Source organism: Pseudonaja textilis, chromosome 2 (assembly GCF_049901715.1).
Source record: "Pseudonaja textilis isolate UNSWEBS1 chromosome 2, rPseTex1.2, whole genome shotgun sequence".
Taxonomy (NCBI): Eukaryota; Metazoa; Chordata; class Lepidosauria; order Squamata; family Elapidae; genus Pseudonaja; species Pseudonaja textilis.
In genome coordinates this window covers 48,266,401-48,277,810 of record NC_141991.1, presented here as the reverse complement: position 1 = coordinate 48,277,810, position 11,410 = coordinate 48,266,401, and positions in this window count along the sequence as shown.

Genomic DNA, 11,410 nt, shown 5'->3' with positions numbered 1-11,410 from the left:
AACTTTTAAAATCTCTCATGTCTTCAGTAGGAAGAATGTTACAGAAACTAGTGGGGATGGGAAAGAATGGAAGGAACCATTGCTGGAGATCTTAAGTCTCTAAAGGCCCAGCTTTTAAACTGGCTATTTTAAAAATTGTACTCTAGTTTCCTTAACCAGCACGCTAATATGGGAAGGTGGGAACTGTTCAGTCAGCCTATTCTACTGCTGGAGGGAACCCAATGGTTTTTGGAGAGTGAATTTGGAGAATTTCTAAGAGTGAGAAGGTCCTGATAGCCCTGGACTAGATTCCTCTGAAGCTGCCTCTCTGTACACCTTTCCTGGAAAGTCCCTTCATTTCCTGACCAGCTCCAAGTAATTAAGCTGAAGAGCTGTCTCAAACACTTCTGGAGCAAGTCTAATGCATGCATGACCCTGTATTAAGACTGCACTGTGGTGATACTAGGAGCAATCCCCCCCCCCATCCTTATGTTTCTATGAAGTGCCATCTGGCAGCCCATTTTAGTGTTGTTCAAATTCTCTTAGAAAAGCAACAATTGGAGGAACATCTCAAAGGCTGCTGTGAGGATCCTTCTAGATATCCAATGGATATTGCTCAGATCTGCTCCAGCTGGACAGGTCCTATTGAGGTGACCGAAGCTGGATCTTTCCCATGTTGTTCTCCTTCTTGAGGAGGTAGACAGGGTTTTGGGAACTGTGAGTGTAACTATTGTTCCGTTACTTTATTTCATTTTTATGTATGTATTAATTTTATACAGATATATCTTTACATAATGTATCTGGAAAAAAGTAGCAAAGAATATAGTTTTTGCAGATAAAAATTAAGTGGCACAGACAAATATAAAGGGATTTTTATAGAAATAAAACATTGGGCTGGAAATAAGCAGAAAGGACTAATAATGAGCCTTTAGCAACATGAATGGAATTTGTGATGAAATTACTTGTGATGGAATTGAAGGGACATGTTAGAAATAGTATTTTAGAAATTTGCATGAGAATGGTGATATCTTTGGAACTGAAAGAAATACTGTACCTGTTAGTGTCCAAAATTTAGTAAAAAGAAAATCATGGGAGTATTAAAAAATGGCAAGGTTGCTGCTAGTGTATAGTGTAACTATAGAAAGATTAAAATATGGATGTGGATTGCTTACAGATTGACTATGATTTTTGTGTGAAAACCGCATCTGTTCCCTATTGTAGAAAGTTACCACCCATCCCTCTCCTAAGAGAATGAAATATCCTAGGAAATATTAAAAAGGCAGAATATTCTACCCCGCTGGATGAGAAAAGGAGAAACATGCTCTTGGAAAGCAGCCCCCACCTTTGTTAATAGCTCCAGAAAGATTGAGCTATCCTATCTACAAGACAAAAGACTGGCTCCAGGGTGATAGGATTATAAGCTATGATAGGAATTGCCCCCACAGCCCCTTCATTATATCACCCAGTAAGATTCAACCAAGCCTAGGACTCAAGACAACCGACAAAGTTACCCCTGCATGGTCCCATGGGAGTCTGACAACCAATCAGAATACATTTCTTGCCACAGGAACAGGAAACAAGTTCAAAGCCCAAAAGAAGATATAAATCTCTCTCACCCATGTGTTCATTTTTTGTCCAGGACCTCAAAACCATGTGGTCCTGCCCACCATTAAACCATTCTTCCAAGCAGTCTCCATGTTTCCAGTGTCTTTTTCCCCACTTGGAACTGAACCCAGATGGACATTTTTTCCAACACTATAATTGAAAGAATGCTATTGTTCTTTCTTTAAATAAAAGTAGGAGTATGGAGCTGAAGATTTGTCTAAGACCAAGGTAGTTGTGTTTTACAAGAAAATTGGACAGAATGACAAGGAATACATATGTATATGGCAATAAATTAAAGAAGGCAGGTTCATGTATCTTGATAGAATGCTTCCAGATGAAGTAATGAAGTTTTAATATGTGTAAAAATTGATAGTGAATAGTATGTGATCTCTTGCAAAGAATTAATATTGAGTATGTATAAGTATATATGGTACATTCAATATAAATGAAGGTACTCCATTCATTTATAGAGGAGTGAGAATTGGGTATGTCAGGAGAAAGATAAAAATTGAATGCAGCAGAACTGAGATATTTAAGAAGTGTATGTGGTAGTTCGAGAAGAGATGTGCAAAGTGTCATGGACATAGTGGAAGCAATAATAGTTTGTACCGACAGAAATATATGAGGAAATATAGTGATTGGTGTTAGTATAAAGTAGATATGCTTGGAACAGTTAGCAGTAAAAGGAAAACAGGTCATCAAAGAACAAAGTGGCTAGACACCATCAAAGTTGACACCAGCCAGAACATAGAACAAATAAAAAAATTAATGCAAGATCAGAAGATGTAGGGACCTGGCCCATAGAATCGCCAAGAGTCAGACATAACTGAATGGATAATATCATCCTCATAAAGTAGATTTAACTAGATTTTTTTCTTAATGCATGCCTTTAATTTCTTTTGCTTAGTACTTTTCATTCTTTTACTATGCTTTGTGTAACACTACTTACAAGGAGTTCTCAAATTACAACATTTTGTTCAGCAGCAGTTTCAACTTACGGCAATGCTGAGCTAATGGTATTTACGCCTTATCCGCAAAGCTAGTCTTTGCACCACTCCCAGTCATGTGATCAAAATTCAGGTGCTTGGCAGCCCACCTGCATTCACAACCCCAGGGAAACCTCAGCTCCCTGCACCTGCCTATCCCCATATATACCCTTTTGGCCTTCTGTGGCCTTGCATTCCGCTGCCCCAGCTGACGTTTTGCACTATGCCAGGGTAGCTGAGTCTTCCAGAGGCCATTGCAACTTTATACTGTGCTATAGCTCAGGGGCTTCTTATAGTCCCAGATCTGCAGTGTGGCAAGAAGACCCTGAGCTGCACCACAGCAAGCAGCCTCAGAGCCTCGTTCTGGGGCTGCTTGCCATCCTAGAAGATAAAGTGGTAGGAAAATCAAAAGGGCGGAGATGGGGGGGGGAATTGGGGAAATTGAAAGGGAGGCAGTCCCTTACCATGCAAAAGATACTTTGGAGCTGGAAGGCACCAAGCCTCTGGATCTACTGCTATCACAACTTTAAATTTATGTGTATATCCTGAAAGGCAACTGTATCCCAGATATCTATTACACAGGAAATACGTATAAAGAAAAAATCATTTAAGTCACATGCATGTAAACTTTATATCATGGAAACCTAGTCCACCCACCCCACCCTGCAGTTTATGCAAGAATCCGATCAAGTGAAGGTGGATCCGTGCTGCCTAGGGCTAACTGTTCTGCTGTTTTATTTTTATTCATTTATAGGCTTCTCCAACTAACTGGCTCTTTTAGTTGGGATTTCTGCCTTGTCTTAGCATTCCAAGATCAGCAGGAGTGAAGCTGGTAACATGCCACCTTTGGAGGGTAGAAAGAGTGCTACGTGAATATGGCTTTTCCATGCTTTACTGTTATTCAGCAATAGTATCCTTATGTTGAAATCCTCCTAAAGTTTATTTGAATATTAAGTCTTTATTTGTAAGATTCCATCCAACAATGGGACTTCCTCAGTGTATGTTATGCCTCTTTTTATCTCTTTTTCAGAAGATAACTCCATCAATTACATGATTATGTAATCTATACTTTTTATATGGTAAGTCCCAGTAAAATTAATAGTTTTGAAAGAAACAAAGGCAGGTATTCTAGAATACATTAAGACTAAAATGTGGTTGGCTGGCTTGTGAATCATTGAAGGTGTTTGCATGATACACAGTTAGCTAACTACATTGTCGCCTAGTATACGATGTGATTTCTGCATCAGCAATAAATCTTTAATTATGGTTAGCTTGTTGTATAAACACAGCTATAGTAGAAACTGGGGGAATTTATAGGGTGCTTGATTTATGTCTGACTGAGGCCATTGAATTTATTAGGTCCAATTAAGTCCAATTAGGTCCAATTTCTGATAATTACTTCATATTTGCACTTAATTATAATAAAGCAAAATTATATAAGGACATTGATTAATTAAATACTAACAATAACTACAAGCTTTATGTCCTGATGAAATAAAATCCATAATTTAATTATTGCAATGATGAGACATTAATCAAAGATCAGTAGTATTTTAGCAGTCCTGTATCTCTTCAAGTCAAAAGCATTAAATTGGGCAGAATCTGCTAAGAATAATATAATGGGGAAAGCACATTAGGGATATATACATTGCTACAGCTAAATTTTATTATAAGAGAAATAATTTTTAAGGAAACTATGTAAAACACAGATGAAAAACAAAAAATGCAATGGGTGGCATTACCTTGTCTAGTTCCTAAAATATGAAAACAAATATGTAATTCCAAAGAAAATTTGGAGGCCTTGAATCCATAAAATTCAGCCAAAAAGTGTATGATTATTACAAAGATTAAATCAGGAAGGAGCAAGCTGTGATCTTCCTGATGTTGTTGAAGTAAAATTCCTCTCATCACTGATCATAATACATGGAGTTCATTGGAGAAGAATTCAACAACTTCTAAAAAGCCCCTTACCTATCTTAAACAAAACGAAGTTATTTTAGAACATAAATATTTCCATATCCAGATTACATGTAGAAAATTTCAAATATTAGTTTTCCTGATGAACTGTAGAAGTTGAATAACATTACAGATACTTTGCCCTTAATTCTTAAAACAAAAACCAATTTTTATATATATGTATGTACTTGACATTTATCACAGAATTGCTGTATATTTTTGAAAGCACTGCAGATAGGAAACTCTTTGTCAAAATTCATTCCAGAATTAATACAAATAATACAGATTAGTAACCCATGGCAAATGTAATAATCTTTTCCTTTGCCAGGAAAAGCTATTAAATGATAGGCTAAATTGAATGATGAATTTACAAGGTTCAAGCAGTGAAAAGTACACATTTATTGTGCTTTTGAGCCAGTGGTGACTCTTGGCAACTGCCTGAACTAGTCCCAACTTGTTGGTTATTTGGTTGATTGGCTATTTGATTATTAGATTTTTTTGGTCCAAGGTCACTCAGCTGACTCCATGCTTAAGACAGAACTGGAATTTATAGTTTCCTGGTTTCTAGCCTCGTGCCGTAGCTAGTACACTAAACTGGCTCTCAAAAATACATTTTATACAGTCTAATATAAAAATGCAATAGTCAGTAGGTGAAGAGATAACATTCTTCTTACATTTATGAGGTGATTCTTATTTTTTAATGTGTTTTTGAATTGTAGCACACATTCTGAAGTTCTTGAGATTTTAAATGACCAAAAAAATGTATAATGAATTACTCAGCAACTCTATTATGGCTAATGAATGTAGAAATAAATAATACTAACAAATAATCCACTAAAGCATTTGTGATAATAAAATTTTGCTGTGGAAGATTAACATGGGGGGTTCCTCTGGAGATCAGCAGATCTGTGTACAGGTAGTCCTTGAGTTACAACCATTTGTTCAGTGACTGTTCAGTGAAAAAAAGTGACTTATGACCATTTTTCATACTTATGACTGTTGCATGATCAAAATTGTGATCAAATTTTTGGACATTTGGCAATTGGCATGTATATAATGGTTGCAATGTCCTGGGGTCATGTGATCACCTTTTGCGACCTTCTGACAAGCAAAGTAAATGGGGAAGCCAGATTCACATAACTACTATGTTACTAAGAACTGTGTTGATTCACTTAACAACTCTGACAAAAAAGGTTGTAAAGTGGGGCAAAACTCACTTAACAAGGTTAAGTGCTAACAATTAGCAATGGAAATGTTGGGTTCAATTGTAGGCGTAAAATGAGGACTACCTATATAACACTAGCTTCCTTAAAGGACCAAAGTAGATAGAGGAAAATGGGTGGGCTATTGTAGCAAACTCATTAGGAAAATGAAGTAATCACTTCAATCAACAAGTTAATACACTTTGTTTAGATCCAATAAGATTAGAGAGTTGATCAAAAGTCCTTTGGACAAATGTGAGTTTTGAAAGGGAAGTAAGGAAGGTGGTTGCAGTGAAGCATATCGGGAGATGTTTCAAGACATAACAAAGGAAACTGTATTGAATCGTATCAGAGAACAAGATAGCTTAGGACTTCTTTGTGTGAATGAACAAAAGTCACAGAATCTGATGTACTGGGAAATAAATGCGGAGAGATAAAGTGTGAAGTTCTAAAGGTAAGGAGAAAAAGATTATTAGGATCTAGAGGAGGAGAGAATGTCCCTGAATAGATTTAAGGAACCAAGTCATATAATAAGAACTATGGAATTAAGTGATAATTTAGATTAATTACTGGATGAATGTGAGTAGATGGATGATGTCATAACAAAAGAATTCAGAAAGAAATCCCACTGTTCTGAAATGGCTTTCCTAACAATGATGAAAATTCCCCCCTTTCCAAGGATACGTGACAAATTCTCCACTCTAATCTTCCCTACAAGGACAAAAACCATCCACTGCAATGTTGAAACTTACTGATATTATGTTAAATTAAGGCAACTTGAGGTTTATTAAGCTTTCTGATAATCTATGATAAGAGCACTAATCTAGGTATAACAGTAGAATTTTGTATACTCCATATATTTGGAAATATAATAGTTGTCTTGAATGAAACAAGTGTCCTAAAAATTTAAGCCTATGATTTCCAGAACTGAGAAATTAATAGCCTTGAGCACACATTGTTTAGCATATTTTGTATCACACACTGAAAGCATAAATTCTAAAAGGTTGTAATACTTCACAATTTTTTACTTATAATGCTTTTAATTGAAAGTGAAAGAAGAACTGTGTGGTGTATACAGTATATATAAAATAAACTTATAAACTTATAAGTTATATATAAACTTATGCTTTTAATTGAAAGTGAAAGAAGAACTGTGTGGTGTATACAGTATATATAAAATAAATATAGTTGAGAAAACAATACAATATTGAAAGAAAATTATCCAATTTTCATTAATTTTATTTCAAAGTTAATGTGCTTATAACTACAGTTCAGGCAATACTCAATTCAAAATGGGCAGGCCATTTACTTTCCTAATTTTGAGTCGGAACAGATTTGATAAATTAAGAATAACAGTTCACCGTAATCCTAATAGCGCACAAAAACATTCTCAATTATTTTTATAAAAGGGATTATGCAGGCCCAATTGGCAAAAGATAGCTCAGGACTATATTGGCTGGAAACATGCGGAAGGGGCATGCAGTGGATAGACAATGGCTAGAATGATAAGTGGCAGAGGTGGTATTCAGCAGGTTCTCACCAGTTCTGGAGAACTGGTAGCAGAAATTTTGAATAGTTTAGAGAACTGGTAAATGCCACCTCTGACTGGAGATTTTATAGTATCCTTTCCCTGTCACGCCCACCAAGCCACGCCCATAGAACCTGTAGTAAAATTTGAATCCCACTACTAATAAGTGGTCATGAGACCATATAGAGCTTTAAAGAACCTCAATTATTTATAACACCAGCAAATTGCAATAAAGAATTCTTCTGTTGCATTAAACTAATTTTTGTTGTGGTTTTATTTTTGATGGCCTCGCCAGTTTTGTGGGCTGCTGCATTTGACCAAATGAAATATCTATATGGTAACCTTACAATGCCACAACAAAAAGGCAGCTACTAGTGTTCTCAGTCAAAAAATTACTGTATGTAGTTATTCTAATGTAAAAGCTTTATCTGAAAGTTCCTAATTATAAGATATCACAAGATTCTTGGTGTCAGTAATCTATACTACACTATATAGATTTCTTATAACAATAAATGCTAAGCTGGCTAACCCTTTTATTGCTTAAGTAAATCTTCCAATTTAGAGCTAAATTTATCTTTTAAAAATAATTGATATAATCTCATATACACTGTAAAATATTTTATTTTTATAATGTGTATTTTTATATCAGCCTTGGGCTAGAATTAAAAATAAAGTGGACACTTAATAGGGATGTTGAAAATTATTAAATTCAGTAACAGACTGTTCTGTTGTTTCCTGGAGCAAGCTGCTTTCTTCCGGGTATGTAGGAGTGGCTCATAGTGTGTTTCAAAAATGGTGCAGCCCTGAAATTTGTACATCAGTGCAGAGAGAAAAAAAGAGAACATTTCCATGAAAATTGAAATATTTTGTTACTGGGCCCTGGAGATTTATTACTTTTTAAAAATCCCTATAAATTAAGTCAGAATGAAAAGGTCCATATAAAGACTAATCACAATTTTTGTTTTATCCAAGAAACAAAACTGTATCTAATAAAGCCAGAGCATTTTTAAATGGTCTGCCTTGCTGATCTTAGCATCTGGAAAAGTTCATATAGTGCTGAGATATGTGATCTTTAAGCTAATCAATCCCTAAAATATTTAGATTATTAATGACTAAATCCAACATTTGAAATCATAAATGGAAAGCATTTGACAAGCAGTGCAGATCCTTTAATATGGCTGTAGTATATGATGAATGCACAAATTTGCAGTCGAGTCAGATTTCCTTCAATATCATCTCAAGAATAGGCTACACAAGAGCTAATTGCAGCAGTTAAACTGGGATGTAACCAAAACATATTGCCAAGTGCAAATGGCTAAGTTGCAACTAGTACATTGTATAATACAGTCCAGAGACAGCTGATCTTCAAGCATTCCCAAATTGCAGATTCCTTCCTTCCTTCCTTCCTTCCTCCCTCCCTCCCTCCCTACAGAAGAGGCTTAACTCCAACTTAAGAACTGGTTTGTTTTTAACCAAAAATTCTTTATCATGTTTGAACTTAATTTCAGTATAACTTTAGTTGTATGCAAGCTTTGAAACAAAACCCATTTATAATTAAAGCAATATAATCTGCTATTTTATGGAAAAAGGATACATAGAACATAAATAACAGAGTTGGAAGAGACTTTGGAAGTCTTCTAGTCCAACCCCGATTAAGCAGGAGACCGTATAACATTTCAGACAAATAACTGTCCAGTCTATCTTTGAAAGCCACAAGCGATAGGACACCCACAATTTCTGAAAGCAAGCTATTCCACTGGTTGATTGCTCTTATTGTTAGGAAATTTCTCCTTAGTTCTAGGTTGCTTCTCTCCTTGGTTAGTTTCCATCCACTGTTTCTTGTCTTGCCTTTTGGTGTTTTGGAAAATAGTCTGACCCTTATTCTTATAAAAGCCCCTCAAATATTGGAACACTGCTATCATGCTTTCCCATCCTTCTTTTCACTAGACATACCCAATCCCTCTAACCATTCTTCATGTTTTAGCTTCTAGCATACGAATCATTTTTGTTGCCCTTCTCTGCACACTTTCCAGAGTCTCAAATACACATACAATACATATATAGGGTGACACTATAGGAACAGCTACGTGTAAAACCTGAGTCACTTAGGATTAACCATATATGGCAATGTTTCCTGTTCCTGTACAAAATCCTGAGTCAGCTATAGCATAAGGATTAACCATATATGGCAGTGTTTCCTGTTCCTGTCTAACCTCATGTAACCTAAACCCACCCCCCTGCCTGCTGCACAATAAAAGAGAGGGGCAAAGTTTGCTCTGGGCTCTTTTTCCTCTCACCAAAAGAAACCTTTGTGTCTGTCATCTTTGCCATCAAGAGGAGCCCACCCAGACAGTCTGTCTGGGTGCAGGTCGTCAGCTGATTCATCCCGGCACTGGGACCCGCAACTCATCAACTGGTGACCCCGACGTGATTTCACAATGTGCTCCTTTTCTAGGGAGGCGTCGCCCTGACTCCTGTACTACGCCACTGGGCAACAGCAAAGCGCATTCGTAAGTATGGGCTCCCACTTTCCAAAGTTCTGTCCAAGCATGTGGATGAACTTCATTTTTAGTCAGGAAGGCCAATGCTCTGCAAAGAACTAATGGCATGACAGTCTTTCCTCTTTCAAGGAAAGCTATAATCTCTTTTCTGCTCTATCTTCAAAAACATTGCCCAGCCTATTCCGAGGATGGCACTCTTAAACGCTCCACATGGGAGAAAATTGGGAAATGGATCCATCAACCTCCTCGGGCAGCGCCACATATTCTCTGTACCTGGAGAGCGCTCATGGCTGCGATTGATATTTTTATCCTTCTCCTGATTCAACTTTGAATCAACAAGATTCCCTCCCTCCTTCTTCAAATCCCCCTGCTCTTTCAGCAGCTCCTTTGTCTAATTCCCCCCTGCTCTTTCAGCAGAAACTTTACCCATCTCCTCTTTGTCTTCAAACACCCCCCGCTCCCCCCCTCCCTCCTCCCCTTCAACAAAAGCCTTACATTCCTCTCCTTCCTCCCCCTTAATCCCCCTCTCCTCTTCCAGCAGAAACTCCACCCACCTACTCTTTGTCTCCAAACGCCCCCTCCCCCTCCCTCCTCCCCTTCAACAAAAGCCTTACATTCCTCGCATTCCTCTCCCCCCTTCTCCCCTCCCCTCCCTACAGCATTTCAGCCTCAAAATCTTCCTTTACAAAACCTGACTCCTTCCCCTCTAATACCCCTCCCCTTGCTTCGTAACACCTTTCAGGAAGCTTTAGCTAATGGGAAGATTAATGCAGAAGATCTTTCTTGCTTCCCCATGATCCTTCAAGCCCCAGCAGCAGGAGGCAATCCAGTTGCTCAGTATGCCCCCATGGAATGGAATCTTATGAAAGATCTTAAATCTGCCACCACCAACTACGGTCTAAAGTCACCCTATGTGCGTGCCATGCTGGAGAATATCTCTAACAACCATAATATTCTCTTTTCTGAATGGCAAACGATGGCTTCAATGCTCCTGACATCTCCCCAACTTGCCCGCTCCACACAAACAGCTTTTTCTCTTCAGCTTTCAACTTCTATCATCCCAAACTCCTCTTTGATCATGGAAGGGGTGGTCGCTGCCCCCTTTCTTTATGACTCATCCACTCTTAATTGCCTCTCTCTTACAGCAGTAGGTGATAGACCTTTCTCATTGCCTGCTAACACTATAGTAGCCACTCTTGTTATTGCAACCTTTTCCCCTCTATTCCATGCCCTCAAGGGCTTGATCGCATCATCCCTGTCTGCTATCTTTGGCTATCTTGCCCACACCAGCTATTCTCTTCCAAACAGCCCCCAAAACAAAAAAGCTATACATCATCGAATGGCTTCACCTCCCTCACACTCCTAGCCATCACAGTTTTAACTGATGGCTCTAAAACTCATGGTGCTTGTGTCTGGTATGAACTGGCACAAGCAACTGACAATTAAGATGCCTCAACCTTCCCCTCTATCAGCAGGGGAAAGTCATAGTTATTTTCATCAAAACAAAAAGGCTCTGGTTAAACAATTTGGCATTTCTCTGCAGTTTGCAAGCAAAAATGCTTCCTCAAGGGATTAATCCCAGGGCATAGAGGCTTGTGAGACATGGCAAATGGATGTCACTCAATTCTCACCTTTTGCCCCTTGAAATACCTT